The sequence below is a fragment of the Artemia sp. Qi Xiang Cuo genome, chromosome 19, assembly GCF_049724085.1.
Source record: "Artemia sp. Qi Xiang Cuo chromosome 19, ASM4972408v1, whole genome shotgun sequence".
In the NCBI taxonomy this organism is placed as follows: domain Eukaryota; kingdom Metazoa; phylum Arthropoda; class Branchiopoda; order Anostraca; family Artemiidae; genus Artemia; species Artemia sp. Qi Xiang Cuo.
Window position 1 is genome coordinate 25,710,494 of NC_142812.1, and position 22,870 is coordinate 25,733,363.

At 35.5% G+C, this 22,870-nt stretch overlaps 1 protein-coding gene across 2 annotated transcripts in view; it reads left to right on the forward strand.

Moving 5' to 3' along the window:
* Positions 1-22,043: 22,043 nt before the first annotated feature.
* Gclm (Glutamate-cysteine ligase modifier subunit) overlaps positions 22,044-22,870 on the forward strand; it is an 80,847-nt gene continuing 80,020 nt past the window's right edge. The window contains exon 1 of one of the 2 annotated variants that reach the window (XM_089105256.1): positions 22,044-22,199. The gene's annotated coding sequence lies outside the window, so the exon portion shown is untranslated. Of the gene's footprint in view, positions 22,200-22,351; positions 22,377-22,870 lie in introns of those variants that run through there. The other variant, XM_089105257.1, reaches the window with a different exon arrangement.

Here is a 22,870-nt window from a genome sequence, read left to right on the forward strand (position 1 = left end):
TATTTTTTTTTTCTTCTTGGTCTTAGACCAGGGAATTTCGTATCAAAGGAGTTGTCGTAGAAATTTCACGGCTTATTCGATTGGAAATTGGAGTGGCTTGTGCCCTTTTTAATAAGTCGAAAGTGATGGAAAGGCAACTAACACCCCTTTCACACCCACAGTTTCCCCAAACACTTCCAATCAAAATTTTGAGATAGCCATTTTGTTCAGCGTAGCTGATTTCCAGATAGAAATTAGGCTTTTGAGGAGGACACTCCCCCACACACCTCAGGGCAAGGGTTGTAAGTTATGCCCTGGGGGCATATAAGGTTACTATAGACAAAGTGGTTGTATATACATCGGAGGGAGCTCATCAGATTGGTAATCATAAGTTCTAGTACCCTTTTTAAGACTCAAAGTGATCGGAGGGCAGCTACCCTGCCCCTACCTCAACCGTCGTGTTTGTCCGAAATGTATCCAAAAGAAGTTTTAAGATAGCCAATTGATTCAGAATAGTCCAAAAATCATATAGCAAGCCTTTTGGGGTTGAAACAAACCCCCCAGAGCCTGGGAGCAAGAATGGTAAGTGAGGATATTGAAATAAACATCTGAAGAAATGTTGAGGGGAAGTTGAATAAAATAAAACCTACTATGTGCATACGGATTACTTATCCGGCCCCATCAGCTATATTTTTTTAACGGCTTTCGTATCAAGAGGAAACTTCAGGGGATCATGGGTGGGATGTTCAGTTGACCAAAAGGCGAAATGTACCTGCTACTACTTTTATTAATACTTTTGATACTATTGTTAGGCTATTACTTCTAACAACAGTACACTATTACTGCTACTACTACCACTACTACTATTAAATTAGTACAATTAAGGCTACGCGTATGAAGGTGAAAATTTGATAGTTTTTGAGGAAAAATTTGAACTAAATCAAAAAACACTGTGTGCATGCAGATTGTCTAAAGGGCGTAACCCAAGAATGGATTTGGGTATTAAATTGGAACTTTCAGAGAAAAATTAAAGGGGAAGATCATTTGGCAAAAAGGTAAGCATGTCACTTCTAACATTAATAGCACTGCTACTTTTACTAATACTACTGCTGCTACTACACTATTCCAACTGCTGCTTCAATTGCAACAACTTATAAGGCTTAGAATATTGAGGTGAAAAGGGCGTCAAAAGGGGGTCAAAAGTGCACAGCAATATTTTTGGAACGGCTTTTCGTGTCAAGACAAAATACCGGGGCATCATGAAAGGGATGTTTAACTGACTAAAAGGCAAGCTGTACATGCTACTACCGCTATAAATACTGCTGCTACTACTGTTACAACTACTACTAATACAACACACACACTGCAACTACTTTTCCTACTACCACCGCAACTACAGTGATACTAGTACTATTAAGGCTAAGTCCGTGAAGATAAAATTTGAGACAATAATGATGGGAAATTCAAACTAACAAAAGACACTAAGTGCATTTAGATTGTCAAAATAGCGTATCTTAAGAATTGATTTGTGTATTAAGTTGAAACTCTCGGAGAATGCTTCAAGGGGAATCAATTGACCAAAAGACAATTTGTGTACACTACTACTAATACTGCTGTCAGTGCTACATTTACTAGTTCTACTACTATTATTATATTGCTCCAATTACTACTTCTATTGCAACTACTTGTAAGGCTAAGAGCATTAAGATGAAAATTTCAAGAAGTATATGAATATACAGGTTATCAATAGGAAATTTCGACAATATCATTGCAATGGGTAATTGTATTAAGTCAAGTACTAATACTACTGCTGTGACTACTATTACAATTATACCTAAGGGTATGAAGGTGAACCTTTCAGAGAATATTTAGAGGGGAAGGCAAACTGAATCACAACACGTAATCCGTGCGCAAGCTGTCAAAAGGGGATATCAGCAATATCTTAGGAATAGTTTTGTGTGTGAAATTAAAACTTACAAGGCTTTTTGTGGGTAATGTTGAACTAACCAAAAGACAATGTTTGCATCATAATACTACTGCCTCTAGTCCTGCAACTAAAAATTTTTTTTCAATATTTTCAATTTTATAACTTTAATAAATCAAAAACTATTAAGATTTTAAAGGATAAATATCAGCATATGTATATTAAACTGACAATGCACATCCATTTGTATTTTCGTTTTTCAATAAAGTGCAAATTATGTTCTTTCCTTGAGAAGCCATAGGGATTGTGAGTCCTGCTCATGGTAATATCTGTTCGTTTTGAGTTTGAAGCGATTATGTTTTTTAATTCCTGTTCGTTTTGGGTTTCTTTTATTTATTGATGCTGATTTGTGGTAGTTTTCCGCTTTTTAGATTATTTGATTATATTTTTGCTCATTTTTGGTTTAATGGAGTTCTTTACTTTTCTTTGAAAAACTTGTTTTGAGGAAAAGTTCCTCAAAACAAGATATTTTTAGAGCAAAGTTCCTGATTAAGTGATATTCTTAGAGCCAAATATGACCATATTTATCGTTGTAATTACAGGGGTATTGAAGATCTACTCTCGGACGATGGATGTTATTGAACCTCTGGCACAAAGTTCTGTAAGCTATTTTACGTGTACATTATATGTGCATTTGTTCATCATTAATTAATGAATAATCTCTTAGACTAAGATTAATCAAGCTCAAGTGAGCAAAGAATGTTCTCTAATGGGGGGGGGGGTTTCGAAGGTTATGTGGTAACTATCAATGAAAGGGGTATTGTTCTTATGCTTTAAGTTATCTCTTGGTATGTGAATCTTTTAGTTATACATATTTCTATAGATACTTTTTAGCTAAACTCTTAGTTGACGGTTCGCGAGTGACATACCTGAGTGGAGGCGGAACTTCGTATGTAGTGAGCTTAAATTAGTGGTTCGAAATAGGGAGCTTATATTAACAGCCATACTGACTCATAATCAGATTGATAAGTTTCAGGTTCCCTTGAGAGCGAGTGGAGCCACAAGGACAAACTATCTCGAGAAATACTAACATAGAGAGAATAAAATAAGAAAGTAATGTATTATTTATTACGCACATAATCGTCACAGAGTTTGATGGTAATATCAAAGACACATTGTAGCACAAGACACTAATATAAAATGGTCATCTGGAGCGATGCGACGCAAAAGGTAATGCACTGATAAAAGATTTTCTCAAAAGCTTATTTTGAATAGACTGCAAATAATTTCAAATAACACAAATCATAAGAAATTCATAGTAGTCTCTCCTAGGTTAGACTGAGACAAGACTGAAAATAAGACTGCTCAAAATTGCTAAGTTCTAGCTATCTACTTTTCCCAATTTCGCCAGGGGTTACGTCCGGGCGTTACCAACAAGTATATTTTACGGATTGTATTGGTTCTATTATATGGCCTATATTTCTATTGGGTAATGATGAACCAATGAGCTACTTGGGTTTAATTAAGATTTATGACTTTTAAGATATCACTTTGGAATTCTTCAGAACAAACAAAGTTTTACACTGTATCTTTTTGCTTGTAAGGTGTCACTTAGTTCCTGGAAGGCTGATAATTTATTACTGTGAAAATTCTTGAAGGAAAATACGATTTAATTACATTGAGATGTTTATTCTGATATTTTCAGAACGAACGAGGTTTTTACACTATATCTTTTTGCTAATGAGGATAATAAATTCTACCATCTATCGAGGGTTTGGTATTTCAAGCCCTTAAGATTTAAATTAGATTGTTAGTTATTTGTCATATAAGATTTGGTCAAACTGATATTCATTGCGCACATTGGCGACGCAAGGGCGGATTTATTTATTAGATTTTCTGTGGGAAAGACTATTACAATGTATGTTTAAATTAGATACATTTGTTTCACTATGTTAAATTGGACGCTTGAGTCTTGCTCGATCTGTAGGTCATTTGAATTCTTCAAGTTCATATTTTGGGTGGTTTTACTTTTACTTGGGTAACTTTAGTTGGAAAATTCTGAGGCTTTTGAAAATTGATCCCATTACATATCATCCTTCCCATTCTTAACGATGTCCTCATCGTTGTGTTATGCTCTCTCTCTACACTTACAAATTTTGATTTTTCTTTAAAAGAATTTATTTTAGTACTCATTACTTGAATTAGCTCTGTTTTGGTAAGATTTATCCTATTTTTTTTACAAATCCCCGATTGCTCTACTAGATTATATATATAACAACATTACTTTAAAGTCCATCACCTACCCACTCGATTTGGCGAAGGGGCCAAGGAGTTTCTATTGACTAACACCGTAGGTTATATGATTACGTAATAATTATTATTTCCTCCACCTAACACTAAGATTACCTTCACCTGATACGTTTATCTTATCACTGAAAATGGTACATATTTTCTGTTCTAATACTTGACTATACTTCCACCTGACGCTATAATGATACGATTATATTTTTATTCCTTCACCTAATATTAAAATTCCTTCACCTGATATGCTAATACTTCTACATGATTTCAACTAATTAAGTTATGTTTTTGTAATTGCTTTATTACTTAACGTGGTACATGTTCGCTACTTCTAATGCTAGTTTATACTTCCACCTGATGCTATATTTGTCTGATAAGTATCTGACTTCAAAAGCACCTAACTACATCTAAATTTTTAACACACTAAAATTAAAATAATTCGCGAGGAAGAGTTTGACACATTAATGTGTTATTAGTTCAATGATTGATTGCAACACTGAGCTTATGTATTCTATATTTATTTTTATTTGTGTTATGAAAAGTTTTTCTCTGTTCACTAAAGTTATAAGCTAGATACATAAGACTTCACACTTTCTTCATCATTCTACGTGTCTATATTACTCACATACGTTTTCACTTAATTTTTGGCTTCCGTTGAACTAATTATTGTGTCGGCTAATTGTTTATGGTTTGTCTTCATGATGTTTCATCTTTTTGGCACTTGTTGCTTGGGATAAGCGTTTACATTGTTCATAAGTATGACTGTTGCACAAGATTGTCTGTGTATGGTTTGTCATGTCAAATACGAGGGGTTGCTGTCACAGGGATGTTGAAATGTCTATTAGGTACATAACCCTTGGGGAATTGATTACATGAAATGGGTATCTTGATCGCTGGCTGGGTATCTCTTCTTGGACACTTTTATTCTCGGGAAAATCTAATGCTCATACAGTCTGTGTCTCCCGTAAATTGTTCACGTCCAATCCATCTTTTATTTGGACTATGGGCTGCCTTACGATATTTAACGTTAACTAGGGCTTGATCGAAACTTGATCTAAGGGCCTTGGCTCGACGCATTGTCTTTGATTCCCAGTTAAATGATTCACAATTATTGAGGGCTTAACATGGAGATAAAAACAATAATAACTGTTTGGTTCTCTTCTCTGAACACTTCATTTTGGGAAAAATTTTAGCACGTACAGTTTATGTTTCCCATTAATTGATCATGTTTGGGTTCTTCTTCTCATGGATGATGGTTTGGTTTTGCGACATCTAATAATGATTGGATAGTGTCAGAACTTAAACTTTTGATCTTGGTTAACATATTGTCTCTGATATGGGGCTTAAGATATAGTCCTTGAGGGATTGACTCTAGGGTTATTCTTGGTGCTCCAAACATTAAATTTTAAGGACCTTGCCGTCTAAGGATAGTTATTTGACGGATATTTATGCAGTTTTACGACATGACTGGTCGAGACGGTAATCATTAATTCAGATATATACTTATATATGGGGTCCTTGTTTTGCCGACATTGCTTGAGTTAAAATGACTTGGTACAAGGTTTTGGTGATTTGGATTTGTCGTCAGGGTATCGTCTTCAGATATTTCCTTGGTGAGTACTTGTCGGTGGTTGACGAATGATGAAAGTAGATGCTACTGGGTTGTATCCTTGTTGCTTGCTGTTACGCCAATAATTAATTTGCACTGATTACTCTGCTTCCTGGAATATAAATGTCTGGGCAGAATCACATGCTCTTTATAATTACATAAGTTAAAACATATATAACAACAATACACAGTTTTCATAATACTATACGTAGAGTATTGTTTGAAATAATACTCGTGATTAGTGGTACTAATAATATCAATTTTTATATGGATACGGTTAAATTCAAAGACAAGACGAGTAAAAACAATCTTCATGCTTTTACATGCATATTGCAATAATACTAGTTTACTATGCTAGGTTGCTTATCTCGTATCAACCTAAGCAATCATAAGAAAAATGATTATGTTTGCGAAAAATAACACAATATAAGATTTTCAAGATTTGGTGATTATATATATACACGTATATATGTGCATTTGGCACATGTTCAATATTCAATATATTTTTAAATGTTATTCAACACTCATCTACTTTAGCATTTACTTATCTATTATACTACTACTTGCGAGGTAGGCTATATGGTTTTTATGAGAGGTCTTGATTTACTATAAATTTTCAAATCTTTACTGATTATGCGCGTCCATGCCGCTTAAGAAATATATCTTTGCAGCTGCATGGGTTTGCGAAAAAAATAAGTGGAAATTTTGGGACTGGACATGGCAAGAATGAGGACCTCTACTCCCATTCGCTCGATCATATCCTCCCTTACTTTTTTTGCTTAAGGGTTATCAGGGAATTCTGGGTTTATGTTCTGCGTCTGATTTGGCTCAATGTGATCTTTCTTTGGGTCCTGTCTCCGTGGTCTCATAATTTTTCCATAACTTGGATCAACAAAATCCTCATGGTTGGGGAAATCAATGAGCTCCAATATCGCAAAAGACTAAATATTCCACTTGAAATGAGCTGAAGACGCTCCACATTGGTTTCTCGTATCTAATAATCTCCGGTCTCCTTGTGAATAGGAGAATTCATATTTCTCATGCATTATGACTATTTTGGGGGTAGTTCCCATGCTTAGGTATGACTCCCTGCTTTATGACGTCTTGGGCCACTGCATGAGCAATGAAAATTATGATGGCATCCGTTAATCACACCTTCCTGTCTAATTCTAAAATTAATATGTGTTAATTTATCTTGGAATGTAATCTATTCCTAATTTTTTTATTTTATTTTTTTGGGTTTTGAATATAGATTGTATTATTACGCTAATAGCATATATCATTAGCCACATGGTTTCTACGTGAATTGAAGGTACTAATCCCTTCTCGCATTGTATTTTATTCCCAATTTTCTTGTTACGGATCGGTAATTGGGTTTATATGCCAATTGTATTCTGAAACTATACGATTTTTCATCATATTTTCTTAAATCGTATTTGATATTCCATTTATTCGCGAGGACTTCTTCCCCTGATTTGTTCACAATGAGCATTGCCGCTGAGTATATAAAATTCTCTTTGGCGTTCTTTATACATATGCACTCTGTATCAATAATTGCTTTGGCCATTCCTTTATTTGGTCCTTTCAGAACATTTCAGAACAATGACCAAAAGGAGGTAGTTTCTATTGACTTTTGTCTAGTTATTTTTTTTCAAAATTAGTTACAATCATGGTACGCTCTAGGTCGAAGTCAAACTACCTTTTCACCAGCATTTCCTCAATACATCGGGTACTTATTCGTTCGACCGTAATTCGAGTCATCTAAAGCTCCATATTAACCATTAATGAATATTTACCTTGGGTGGAAAACAAGGTAACTTTAGGTTGAAGTTGAACTACTTTTTCACCGGTGCCACCTTGCACCTGGCTATTTGTGTGTGCGAACATAATTCGATTTCCTAAAGTTCCGTACTCTAGTTTAACGACTTTGCGGTCGTTTTATAGGTTTAAAAGAATGGAGACTTTTGAGAAACTACCTTTTTGTCAATATATTGATAATGTATTTATATCTCGTGGTATTTACTATAATTCATAGTTCCATGAATATTAATATAATACTGGTCTATAATGCTCCTTTTTTTAAATTGTGATATTAATCGATTTTCATAGTTATAACGCTTCAGGTAATATTGGAGGGTTCTTTTATCATTCATTTTAACGAGATCATTTATAAATACAGTTTCTTCAACTGACGTTGGGTTTTAATTTCAATATGGGTGCATCACCCGGCAGTGCCGCCTTTGAACTTGGAGATATAAGCATATCTAGCAGTCGATAATTTTTCCATGACGAAATATTTGAGCTGAGAAATTGGAGTTCAAATACTATATCATTTTTACCATTTTCAGGTATATTTAGGTACATTAAATACACTAATAGTTGGTTTGGGAGGTGCAGGCCCTCCAGAGTAGCGGTTATGTCATTCCTTCGCATATTTTGACGAATGGCTTTCCGGCACAACTGAGTTAATAGCAATGGGTCATTTATTAAGCTTACTACGGAGACACTTAAACTTACGTGTGATTGGAAACAGCATAGTTACTCACGTACGATTACGTCTAACCCAGGGTCTATTTTTCTTCCAAAATATTCGTCTTCTTGGAAGAAATTCAGGGTTATTTTCTTTATGTCTTTATATTCTCTTGGGGTAACGTGAAAAATTGCGGATCCCGTTGAAGAGTTTATCGGATGTAAATACGTGTTATTTACACAATTGACATATAAGATTTTAAGAAAGCTTCCACCTTTTAACATATGTCCCTGGTCTATTAATATGGAGAGAAATTTGATGGGCCAAATTGTAGTTATATTGTTATCATCTTGATCGTACCAAATATTGTCGGCGATATAATTAGACAACGAGCTATACTTTGTTGTTGGAATATGTTGTACTAAAATTCGGAAGGCCAGGTTGGCACTTCGTCTAGTTTGCTCTAGTGTTCTTGTCATTGTACGTGCACTAAAATTATAAAGCACTAAGCTTGCCGTTAATCTTAGGATCTTTCTTTGGTCCAACATTATCTTTTGAGATTTTAGACGATAATATAGTTTTGGACAGTCAAGATTTTCTACTGTTCGGACAATTTCTTCTTCTTTCATTAAATTGTCAACATGTCCCCATTCTCTTAATGGATCATTAATGTTGTCTATACTATGTCTTTTCTTAAGATTCCATGAGATTACGTTTTCTAACCTACGATTATCTAATTGTCGATGGCTTGGGTATCTTATCATGGTTATTTTTTTTTCGTAATTTATTCTACTAGGTTTTGGGTTAATACAAGCACATACCGTATGGTTGCGTGTTTCAGCGTTTCCCTTAACCAGTGGTTGAAGGCTACTTACGCACCGTATCTGGAAATGTGTTCTTATGTAAAATTTATCAGTGACTATGAAATAAATGATTACTTAATATAAGAATGGTTATAATGATTTAAGGTCTAATAATGTATTAGTCGGGTGTTTTCAATTTGAAGATATTTGTTATTATTTATAGTTGCTTTTAGTTGGCTCTTCTGGTTTATGGTATTTAACCTCCATTGACATCTTTGGGTTCCTTTTCCTGTTTGAGTTGATCTTCGTAAGTAATACTTCGGCACGGGGCCTGAACACAAAATTAATCAGATCGCGTTCCAGCACCCTGTCAACGCATATTCCACGCATCGAGATTTTTGCCCATTTTTATTCCATATTCACGTATGGTCACTTGTGTTATCACATTTTCTTCTAATGATGGGGGTTAGGCAGGGTGATCCTTGCGGATTAGCAATTAATTTTCATTGGTCTCTTGGCATTTTTCTTTGTTCCAGTTGTACTTTGTAAGAGATACCTTGGCACGGGGCTTGGCCGCGAAATTTAATCACTCGCGTACCCGCCCCCTGCCAACGTATACCCCACGCATCGGAATTTTGTCCTTTTCATTTCGGATTCCCGTATGGTCACTTTTGTGTCACATTATTTTCTTATGGTCGAGGTGAGTTAAGATAATTCTGGCGGGTCACTTTTTATAGGAAGATTTGTTGATTTTCTCATGAGAGTCCTATAGCCAATCCTCACGACCAATGGAACAAAACGTACCACAGGTCACAACGACGGACCAACGGCTCCCCTTGATTTAGGGTAGTCTTGCTCAACTTCGAAACCGTAGTTTCTTATTATGTGATGATCACTTTTCGTAACTACCTGGTTGTTCCCCATAAGAGAGCCAGGCCCCAACGGAAATGGGTTGTTCTATGACACCATCTACCAGTTCCGCCAGGCCCCAGTTTCCAACGACTGAGGGGCCCTTCATCTTTCACTTATTTCCTTGTTGATTATTGGCCTTATGTATTTCCTAGTTGTTAATCATAGAGAGCCAGGACCAAATGGGAACGGCAACGGAAAGACAATGACACCATTGCCATTCCCCTGTGGCCACTGCTACCCACGACTGAGGGTCTATCTGTTTAAGGAGTTTGGTGGCTAGACCGTTGCAGTACTTGCCAAGCAACGTCTTATTGTGCAATCAAGTCTCATATCCCTGTAACTTTTTCTCAACAGAGGGTGAAAGTCAAGTGGTTGCACGATGGGATAATGTATACAATGCTCATCACCTGTTCTAACCTCCTATGTTGGGGGGTCCATCCGTTTTCATGATCGTATAACGTATGAACTTTTGAGTTATTGCTCTCATTTCATTTTCAGAGTCTTTCATGTGGTTTGTCGCTGACTATTATTTTTTTTCGCTTTTATGAGTTAGAATTGCCATGTACACTGGGCTTTTATTAATCATTGAGAGAAAAAAAATTTATTGTCACCTTGGAAGCGTATAGGGTATTACTACTGATTTTTAATAAACCATAAAAAAAAATTTATTGTCACCTCGGAAACGTATAAGGTACTACTACTGATTCTTAGCTGAAAGTATCTTTTATATGGATTCGAGTGGTTTTTTTTTAAGTAGTTAAGTAAAGGGTCGTATTATATTGTTCGTTAGCATATTTCAATTAATGCGATATGTGTCAATTAGTTTGAGGAAACTCTAAGGTTTTTCTATTAGAATTTAACGTGGCATTCGATTCTATACTTGTTAAATCCTTGTTTACAACGAAAATTCTTTCTTAAGTGACCTGTAATTAACGAGGCTTCTTTCTAAACGACCTTTTTAAAGCGTACATAGTTTCGACTAATATCATTAAGGCATTTTTCTGAAAATATAGCCTTATTCTTTAAGGCTTTTGAACGTTAAGCTATTAAGCTGTAATGTATTTTCATTTATCTTTATATTTCATTTGGCTGTGATTGGTGCACTAAAGTATCTATTTTTTCATTTTCTTTAGCTTTGTTTATCCTTAATTAATGGGCGTTGAGTGAGTTGAAGTGTAACTCACTTACTTTTAAGGTGTTAAATCGTCCTTTACCCGTGGCGGAGTTAACGCCAAGTGGTAGAGGTACTTATTATCAATGGTGGTATTACCTAAAGGTTTTGTAGTTTGTCGTAAGGCATGAAAATTAATTCTTTTGTATTTCCCAAATGAAAATTAAGATATATTTATGCTTGATGCAATGAAGGTGCCGTGCTAAGGTGCCGCGCGACTAGGGGGGGGGGCTCATAAATTTGTTTAGAATATTATTTATAGTATCTGTAATTCTTTTCCTTTGGTATTGTATCGTGATAATCTTTACTAGATTAGCCTTCTATAGGAACTCGATTTAAAGAGAAAGTTTCAAAATTTATTTTATTCTATCTACCAATTTAATTTTTTTTTTTTTTTTTTTTTTTTTAAACATGTCTTCTGAACAAAGAGTAAAAGTGCTTTATTGGTTTCGGGATCTATTCACTTCCTTTCTTTTATGGCCACAACTTTCGCTTGATGACATTAGAAGTTACCCTTTAGTTGTTCATACTTCGGATAAATGTCTGTTTTTATGTCATTAATTTTAGTTAAGTACATCTGCTCGTTAGTGAATATGTATTGTTTTAACTCTTGAATACTGTGCTTTCGCAAAGCTTGGACTTCGTGAATAACATGTGGTTTACTATGCTATATCTCTCGGGGGTTAAGGATTATCAGGGACCTGAGGTCGTAACTGGCTTATAAGGTTAGTAAAATCTATTAAATACCATCTTGTCATAAGTGCATTTATGAATTACTATAATTTTTGGAATTTCCTTCACCGTAATTGGTGAATACATTACTTGATTTCTGAATTATTTTGGTTATTAGTCTGTATTTTGACAGGCCTATGTTGGTTTAATTTAGTCTTACTCGTCTTAGCGATAGGTTGCACGGTTTGCGTCCTTTATGTGAACCCACAGAAATTGAATTACATTTCTGAAGCAGAATATATCTGCTATTGTCAAATAGCCATTAGCCTAACTGCAAAATGCCATTTAGCCTTATATATATATATATATATATATATATATATATAACATGTGACTGATTGCAGGATCGTAAGCGAATAATTTTATTTAATATTAGTTTGGCGTTTGGTTTTAATGGTCGTGATGATCTTACAATTACAGTTCTAAACCTTTCTAAGGCTAAGAAACTGTCTTGCCTAGGAAAGAAATTTGTTTTTTTTTGTTATTCTTTTGTTACAGGTTATTTTTTATACTTTAATTGCGCAGTTAATTTTTAGGCTTTGACTCGCCTTAACGTAACATTGGTTGAATTTATTGCTGCAATTTTTTAGGGTTTTTGATGATTATATTGCCCTTTGTCTATCGGCTGTAAGCGTTCTACTGTTTTTGCTAATTATTGCAACACTAATGTGTTATTTAGTTAATTGTTAGTCACGATTCTGATTTATGGTATGACAATTTTCTATTAGGGAAAATATATTCTCTATAGTTGTCATGAAAAATTGAAAAAGTTAATCAATATGCGTCCCTTTTTTTGTATTAGTTCTATCTTACTTGTGACTCCCAGGTACGATATTTTGGAACTTTGATAGCTATTTTCACGCATTTTGGCTTTATGAAAGGTTGCTCTTTAATTCTTCTCACTCCTGACTCAGAGGATATGTGAATCAATAATTGACTATGCCACTCGAGAAGTTCCTCTAACCAAATAGGCTAGACCACAAAATAGGCTGGGCCACTACGTATTTGGTCTATGTATTTGTGGGACTCGTTTTTATAGTTTAAGAATTACACTACCTTCGCAGTTTTGATTATATTTGTGGACATACTTCTTATTAAGGAATTTCAGGTTGAAACTTACATAACGTAATTAACACTTTAAATTCTATAATTTCCGCTTATTTTTTGCGCTTAAGGTTATTTTGCGTTGAAATTCTGACGATATTCTTCTTTTTGAAAGAGAACATTCTACTTATTTTGCAAGTTCTGGATTATACCACGTCAATCTACGATCAATATATGATCAATTATATGAATAATGATATTGATATTTATAAAAGAGGAAACGAAAGAGAAAATCTTTAGTTTCTACCTAAGGGTGTATTCCTTACTAAGATGTCCTATCACGTTTCTATAGGTTGAACTCTACATATCAAATTTAGTATTTTAAGTTCAACAATTTTGATTTATTTTTACATTTTGGGATATTGATTTGAGCCAATGCTCTAATGGTACATTGCGTGTCTTATGACCAATCACGAAAACAAAATATTGCGAAAATGACGGTCTACTTTCGCAAAAAAGAATTACATAATTTAATTAGCCCTATTTTGGAAAATTGGTTTACAAATTCTTAAATACAAGAAAAGATTTGAAGGAATAGTAAGGCCCGCTATTGTTATTCTGATTGATTAAGAATTCTTGTCTATAATTGATTAGTTACCCTTCTTTAAGACATGAAAAGAAATTGTATTAACATTTAAGGGAGAACTAGCGTATTTCCTACTATTTGATTGAAAGCCAACTAGCACGCATGGTGCACGTCGGGCCAGGTAAGTAATCTTAATGTGACAACTGTGCCTTCTATCCGTATTAAGGGTATCTTTTGTATTAATTGGTTAGTGCGTGCATTTTTGGCGACAAACAAATGAAAACGCACAGGTGTGAAAGGGGAGAGTGACCAAATTTCGACATTTTAGCCTTTGTAATGAACTGCATTGGAGTTCATTTTTTTTTTTGTTGCGCTTACGTGGTTTGGATTGGATATTTTTTGGATTATTTATTTCAAAATAATTTCTAGGATATGACGCAGTACACGGGGTTAATTGAACTATACTCCTTATACTTTCTCTAAAAGAGAGAGCATTTTGATTTTGTCGGGGGAACACGTAAACAAGTTTATCAAGTTATCACTAGTTTTTTTGAATTCTTGGAACGCATAGCTAATTTTTCTGGTGTGACATAGTTTTCAAGGATTCGCATTTTGCATAGGGCCACTTGAATTGCATAAGTAAGTTCAACGCTAACAAGAAATGGTATTAGTTTAGTAAGAACTTCGAAAGGAGAGAAAAAAAATTTATTTGTAGGGTTTCTTTAAATAATTGAATTTATTTAGAGGTTCAAATGAACTTTTTTTTTGGTCTAGCATGGTCTCCTCTTGATAACCTAATCTTCACATCACCCCAAATCTAATATGCAGATTAAATATTCACTATTTTACTAAGAAAAAGTACAATTTTACTTATAACTAGTTTTTAATTAGTTAATTTTTTGGCAAAATCTTTAGTTCATTTTTTGATTCGAACCTTTTGGGACCGACCGCGCCAATTCTAATGGCGGGGGGGTTTCGAAGGTTATGTGGTAACTATCAATGAAAGGGGTTTTGTTCTTATGCTTTAAGTTATCTCTTGGTATGTGAATCTTTTAGTTATACATATTTCTATAGATACTTTTTAGCTAAACTCTTAGTTGACGGTTCGCGTGTGGCATACCTGAGTGGAGGCGGAACTTCGTATGTAGTGAGCTTAAATTAGTGGTTCGAAATAGGGAGCTTATATTAACAGCCATACTGACTCATAATCAGATTGATAAGTTTCAGGTTCCCTTGAGAGCGAGTGGAGCCACAAGGACAAACTATCTCGAGAAATACTAACATAGAGAGAATAAAATAAGAAAGTAATGTATTATTTATTACGCACATAATCGTCACAGAGTTTGATGGTAATATCAAAGACATATTGTAGGACAAGACACTAATATAAAATGGTCATCTGGAGCGATGCGACGCAAAAGGTAATGCACTGATAAAAGATTTTCTCAAAAGCTTATTTTGAATAGACTGCAAATAATTTCAAATAACACAAATCAAAGAAATTCATAGTAGTCTCTCCTAGGTTAGACTGAGACAAGACTGAAAATAAGACTGCTCAAAATTGCTAAGTTCTAGCTATCTACTTTTCCCAATTTCGCCAGGGGTTGTGTCCGGGCGTTACCAACAAGTATATTTTACGGATTTTATTGGTTCTATTATATGGCCTATATTTCTATTGGGTAATGATGAACCAATGAGCTACTTGGGTTTAATTAAGATTTATGACTTTTAAGATATCACTTTGGAATTCTTCAGAACCACAGTTTATAGACAGTAAGCTTATCGCAGATCATTTCTGGTCATCGTGAACAAAAGCTCCTCCCACTTCTTTCTGCCTTAGCTTGTTTAGCCTGTTTCTGAATATACCAGTAAGCTTAACGCAGATCATTTCTGGTCATCGTGAACAAAAAGCTCCTCCCACTTCTTTCTGCCTTAGCTTGTTTAGCCTGTTTCTTTCCACTCGCACCCCTGTCCGGGTTTTTATAATGGGAGAGATAGAGAATGATCATACTGCTATATTCTGTCTACTGTGTTCAGAACAAACAAAGTTTTACACTGTATCTTTTTGCTTGTAAGGTGTCACTTAGTTCCTGGAAGGCTGATGATTTATTTCTGTGAAAATTCTTAAAGGACAATAGGATTTAATTACATTGAGATGTTTATTCTGATATTTTCCACTGAAGTTTTTACACTGTAGCTTTTTGCTAATGAGGATAATAAATTCTACCATCTCTTGATGGTTTGGTAATTCAAGCCCTTAAGGTTTAAATTACATTGTTGGTCGTTTGTCATATAAGACTTGGTCAAACTGATATTTATTGCGTATATTGGCGACACAAAGACTGATTTATTTATTAAATTTTAGGTGGGAAAGATTCTTACAATGTATGTCTAAATTAGATACATTTGTTTCACTATGTTAAATTGGACGCTTGAGTCTTGCTCGATCTGTAGGTCATTTGAATTCTTCAAGTTCATATTTTGGGTGGTTTTACTTTTACTTGGGTAACTTTAGTTGGAAAATTCTGAGGCTTTTGAAAATTGATCCCATTACAGTTCGATCGACGATATAGAATATTTGTATAAAAAAGACCTTGTGTTTTGCTGGGGCGTAATTTTGCCAAAATCCTGGTGGGGGGTAAAAGGGAGCCGAAAGAGGTTGGAGAGCAACCAGGACCCCCACGCTCCCCTAGGGTTGAGGCACGCATCCAATCCAAACTTTGAGATAGTAATTGGGTTCAAAATAGTCTAAAAGTCAAATAATCATGCCTCATAGTTGACAACGCCCTCTCCCAGCCCTTTTGGCAAAGACTGTAAGGTATGCAAGTTGCCAATTGTTAAGATATAAGAATTTATGGAAAGGGTGGTGGCATAAACTGTGGAGGGGGCTTATTCAATTGGAAATTGTAAGTTCCAGTGCCCTTTTTAAGATTTAAAAGTGATTGGAGGGCAACCACCCCACGTCCTTCTCCCAAATGTGTCCGATCAGAATTTTGAGATAACCATTTTATCTAGAATAGTACTAAAATCAGACAGCAGATACTAGGGGATTGACAACCCCCCTCCCCTCCTGAAGCCTCTGGTACAAGGACAGGTGGTATTAAGTTGAAACTTTCAGGATATGTTTAGGGAATGTTTTAAAGTGGTTGGAGTGTTGCCACTTTCTCTCCAATGCCTTCTTTAGCTGTCTTATTTCCAAAAACTGTCGATGACGCAACGACCAACACGCTGGCGCAATGACCAAACGCCGCTAACAACAGGCCCGGTTGACAGCCACCGAAGTGTCGCAACGCCCCCGGAGCGCCGCACGCGTACCACCACCGGTAGAGGCAGCGGATGCCAACTGACTTTGAATTAATTTTGCGGCAATTCTTTATTGCGTCAACCGCAAATTCGGACCTTTTCTTTTCTCGTTTGGTTAAATATTTCGATTTTCCTGATTAGGAATCAAGCAGGGCTTGCACTATCCCAGAATTTTCGGGGATATCGCCGAAAATCTATGTATCATAATTCCAAAAAAAATGTGGTTCCCCGAATCCTCGAAAATCCCCCAATCACGGTGCCACCCCTAGTGATTTATCGCTAGTGACTGCCCCTGCTAAATATTAAATTGTATGCTATAATTTTTCACTACTCTCTTGTTCGTTAATTTTCGTCTCTTGTGTTACTTTGCATATAAACCAGACATATACAATGACAATGTAAACGGTTCTTCATATATTGACAAAAGTATCTTCCTAATGAAATTAAATAAAAAAAACAAGTTTTTTTTTTAACTGAAAGTAAAGGCCAACATTAAAACTTAAAACAAACAGCAATTATTCTGTATATGAAAGGGGCTGCCCCCTCCTCAATGCCTCGCTTTTCACGCTAAAGTTTACTATTGCTTTAAAAAGTAGAGTAGTGAAAAAGAGTCAAACTTTAGCGTAAAGAGCGAGGCTCTGGGGGGAGTGTATCCTCTTAGATATAATTTCCGGACCTTTCAACTACTTTAAACAAAATGGCTATCTCTAAATTTTGATTGGATGTGTTTGGATAAATGGTGGGCGTGGAAGGGGTGTTCATGGCCTTCCAATGACTTTTTACTATTAAAACGGAATTTGACCAGGGGGAGGGTGCACTTTACGTTGGATAAAATTTACACGGAGGAGTTTTCCGTGAGGGGAAGGGGGAGGAGTATATTTCATAAAGAGTGAGCCGGATTTACCGGTATATTTGAAAAACAAACATAAATTATGCCCTATATGAACGGTTGCCTCCTCATCAATACCTTATTCTTTATGCTAAAGTTTGACTGTTTACTAAAATTAATTAGAAAAACTTTTGCCACAAAATTATTTTTTCAAAGAAAAGTAAAGAACCCCATTAAACCAAAAATCAACAAAAATAAAATCAAATAATATACCAAGGGGGAAACTACCAGAAACCAGCATTGATACGTAAATTGAACCCGAAACGAACAAAAATTATAATAAATAATCGAGTCAAATTCAAAATGAACAGAAAATAACATAAGTTGGGCTCAAAACCACTATGCCTTCCCAAGGCCAGAACAAAATTTGCAATTTACTGAAAAAATACAAATGAATGTGCATTGTCAGTTTAATGTACATATACTAATATTTAACAATCACAATGTTAATATTATTTGATTTATTAAAGTTATAAAAGTAAAAACATTTATATTTTTCAGTAAAGTGCAAAATTCAGTTCTGGCCTTGGGAAGGCATAGGGGTTTTTCGCCCAACTTATGTTAATTTCTGCTCGTTTTGAGTTTGACTCGGTTATTTATTGTAATTTCTGTTCATTTTGGGTTTCATTGATTTATCGATGCTGATTTGTGGTAGTTTCACGCTTGGTAGATCATTTGATTTTATTTTTGCTCATTTTTTATTTAATGGAGCTCTTTACTTTTCTTTGAAAAAATCATTTTTTCGGAAAAAGCTTTTTTTAAATAATTTCTGTTCGTTTTATATTGACATAGTTTTTTAAGGGAAAAAGAAAATAATACTTTAAATCTTTTCGTTTTTAAAGACTATATAGTTTGGCCTTCTATTTGTATGCTGGAGAAAAATTTTCAGAAATTTTTACAATATACACCCTTTTAAAAATCTGGACACAAATAGTTGTGTTTAATTTAATTTCATTCCCCCTCTAGTTGACCTGAAATGGAAAAATTGATACTATTCGAAAAAAAATATGTTTACTTTCTTTGATAGCTTGGATACACTTACGCTATTTTGATTTGGTTAAAATTTTGATTGGATGTGTTTGGGGGAATGGTGGGCGTGAGGGGGGGTTAGTTACCGTCCAATCACTTTCAACTATTAAAAAGGGCACTTGCCCTCTCAATTTCCAATTGAATGAGCCCCTTTTGAAGTTTTCACGACAACTCTATCATTAAAAACCTTAAATGCCCCCAGGGCATAACTTACAACGTTTACCCTGGGGACTCCGGGGGGTTTGTCATCCTCAAATACATAATTTCCAGAACTTTCATCTAGGTTTAATAGACTGGGTATCTCGAAACTTTGATTGAACAAGTTTGGGAAAATGGTGGGCGTGAGAGGGGGGTTAGCTACTCTCTATTCACTTTCGACTATTAAAAAGGGTAATAACGCTTTCAATTTCCAATCAAATGAGCCCTTTTTGAAATTTATAAAACGACTTTCTATATAAACCTTATATGCCCTCCGGGCATAACTTACAACCCTTGCACTGAGGGCTCTGATGGGGTTATCATCCTAAAAGACCTAATTTCCAGAACTTTGGACTACGTTAAACAAAATGGATATCTTAAAATTTTGATTGGATGTGTTTGGGGAAATTGTGGGCGTGAGAGGGGGGGGGGTTATTTGCCCTTCAATCACTTTCGACTATTAAAAGGGCACTAGCCCTATCAATTTTCAATTCAATGAGCCCTTTTTAATGTTTTTACAACGTCGTTTTCTTTAAAAACTTTACATGCTCCCAGGGTATAACTTATAACCGTTGCCCTGAGCGTTGTGGGGGGATGGTCTGTCGTCCTTAAAGACCTAATTTCCAAAACTTTCAACTACGTTGAATAAAATGGCTATCTAAGAATTTTGATTGGATGTGTTTGGAGAAAAGGTGGGCGTGAGAGGGGGCTAGTTGCCCTCAAATCACTTTCGTCTATTAAAAAGGGCACTAGACCTTTGAGTTTCCAATCGAATGAGCCCTTTTCCAAGTTTATACGAGAAAGATTTCAATAAAAACCTTTTATGCCCCCACGGCATAACTTATAATCGTTACTCTGAAGACTGTGGGGGGAGTGTCCTGCTCAAAGGTACAATTTCCTGAACTTTGAACTGCGTGGAACAAAATTTCTATCTAAAAGTTTTGATTGTATATGTTTGGGGAAATGGTGGGCGTAGAAGGAGTGTTAGTTGCCTTCCAATCACTTTTGACTATTAAAAAGGGCACTAGCCATTTCAATTTCCAATCAAATGATCCCTTTTTGAAGTTTCTACGATGACGCGTTCTATAAAAACCTTATATGCCCCCAGGGCATAACTTAAAACCCTTGCCCTAAGGGCTGTGGGGGAGTGTCCTCCTCAAAAACATAATTTCTATCTGGAAATCCACAACATTAAACAAAATGGCTATCTAAAAATTTTGATTGGATGTGTTTGGGGAAAAGGTGGGTGAGAGAGGGGGGGCTAGTTGCCCTCAAATCAATTTCGACTATTAAAAAGGACACTAGCCATTTCACATAGTTGCCCTCAAATCAATTTTGACTAATAAAAAGGGCACTAGCCATTTCAATTTCTAATCGAATGAGCCCTTTTTGAAGTTTCTACGATAACAAGTTCTATACAAACTTTATATAACCCCAAGGCATAACTTACAACCCTTGTCCTGAGGGCTCTGAGGGGTTTGTCATCCTCAAAGACCTAAGTTACAGAACTTAAAACTACGTTGAATAATTTGGCTATCTCAAAATTTTGATTGGATATGATTTGGGACAAGGTGGGCGTGGTAGGGGGGTTAGTTGCCCTCCAATCACTTTCGACTATTAAAAAGGGCAATAGCCCTTTGAATTTCCAATCGAATGAGTCTTTTTTGAAGTTTCTATGACAACGACTTCTATAAAAACCTTCTATGCCCCCAGGGCATAACTTACAACCCTTGTCCTGAGGTGTGTGGGGGAGTGTCCTCCTCAAAACATGTTTCCTATCTGGAAATCAACTACGCTGAACAAAATGGCTATCTCCAAATTTTGATAGGATGTGTTTGGGATAATGATTAGCATGGGATAGAACTCTCAATTTCCAATCGAATGAGCCCATTTTGAAGTTTCTACGACGACCCCTTCTATATGAAGTGCCCAGCTCTAAAGGAAAAAATAATAAATAGTACATTGTGCCAACATCGTTCTCATATGCCCTCAGAGCGTAACTTAAAACTGTTGCCCTGAGGGTGGTTGTGGAGTGTCATCTGCAAAAACATATTTTCTATCTGGAAATCAACTATGCTAAACAAATTGGCTATCTCATAATATTAATTGGATGTGTTTGGGTAAATGTTGGGTGTGGGGGGGGGGGTAGTTGCCCCCCAATCACTTTCGACTGTTAAAAAGGGCACTAGAACTCTCGATTTCCAATCGAATGAACCCTTTTTGAAGTTTCTACGACGACCCCTTCTATATGAAGTGCCCTGCTCTAAAGGAAAAAAAATAATACATAATACATTGTGCCAATATCGTTCTTATATGCCCTCAGGGCATAACTTAAAACCATTGCCCCGAGGGTTGTGGGGGAGTGTCATCCACAAAAACATATTTTCTATCTGAAAATCAACTATGCTGAACAAATTGGCTATCTTAAAATATTGATTGGATGTGTTTGGGGGAATGATGGGCGTGGGGGGGGGGCTTGTTGCCCTCTATTCACTTTCGAATATTAAAAAGGGCACTAGCCACTCCAATTTCCATCGACTGAGCTCTTTTTGAAGTTTCTACGACAACTCCTTCGATACGAAGTGCCCGACTGAACAAGAAGAAGAAAACAAAAAATAAAAACACATTTTGCCCACATCGTTCTTTACTTAGGCAGCGCTAGCGCGCTGCCTATGATTTTTTCTGACTTTTGTGCTATTCCTTGACTAGAGACTACATCCTTTTAAAATTTATCTCCAATCAGATTAAAAGCTATTTTTAATGTTAGGGTTGAGGCCAAAATCCAACGACCCTCTGTTCTATGAAGGTCTAAATCGGGTCAAAACTCGGTAAATTTTCGTTGTAGAACTTTGGGAAAATTTCACTGTTTATTCCAAATTCTTATTTACCGCTTTGACTTTAAATATGTTTATAATTGAATTGAAAATCATCGTGAAAATGACAAGTTCAGTCGTTGAATGGCAAGTTCAGGGAACTCTCAACTGCGCAAATTTCAGATCAATTCTCATTGCTATAGATTTTGATTTGTTCCCCATCTTCCTCATTAAAAACCTATTTCTAGTAAGTTCTTCATTTTTTTTCAGCCAAATCAAAATAACAAAAAAACAAACGAGAAAATAGCGACATTATTTCGCCATTTTTACAGAAATAGGACAGTCAAGTGAAGTCGGCAAACAATACAAATGTCTTCAACGTGAGGAAATTAGAACAAGATTGGATTGCAAGAAACTAACTGCTACCTTTCCTATCGTAAGTGGCGTTTATGCTTTTACCGAATCTTTATTCCCTCAATGTATTGGTATAGGTCAAGTTTTATACAATCATCACTTGTTTTCTGGTTGCTTTTCTTGAAATTGGTGCTAGGCCTAACTGATAATGGCAAATTAGTTAATTTTGAGCCTTTTCAAATGCTTAACTGAGTAGAATGTAAAAAGCCGATAAAGTTCTACGAAATCATATTATTGAGTTAGGACAAAAGTGAATACACCATTCAATGCCTTTTTTATGTTGATTACGAATATAATAATCTTTTCTATCAGAAATGAATTTCAGCCCCCCTTATATATGCCAATTCAGGGTTATTTTAGGTTGGATTGGGTTAGGTTAGGTTAGCCTGGAATGTGATATGAAAATCCCTACAGGGTTCTGAATTTCATCTGTCTTTATTGACAGATCTCTGAATCTGTCAGTAGAAGTTGTCAGTAAAGACTAGACTTTAAGATTTTGAGTTTTGTCATTGTTATTGTGAAGGCAAAATACACCCAATTTGTGCCAATTTTTAGGTAAAGTTCTACGAAATCATATTATTGAGTTAGGACTAAAGTGAATAGCCTATATACCAATTCAGGGTTAGGTATAGCCTATATAGGGCGGGGGGCTGAAATTCTTTTCCGATAGAAATGCTTAGGCTATTATATTTG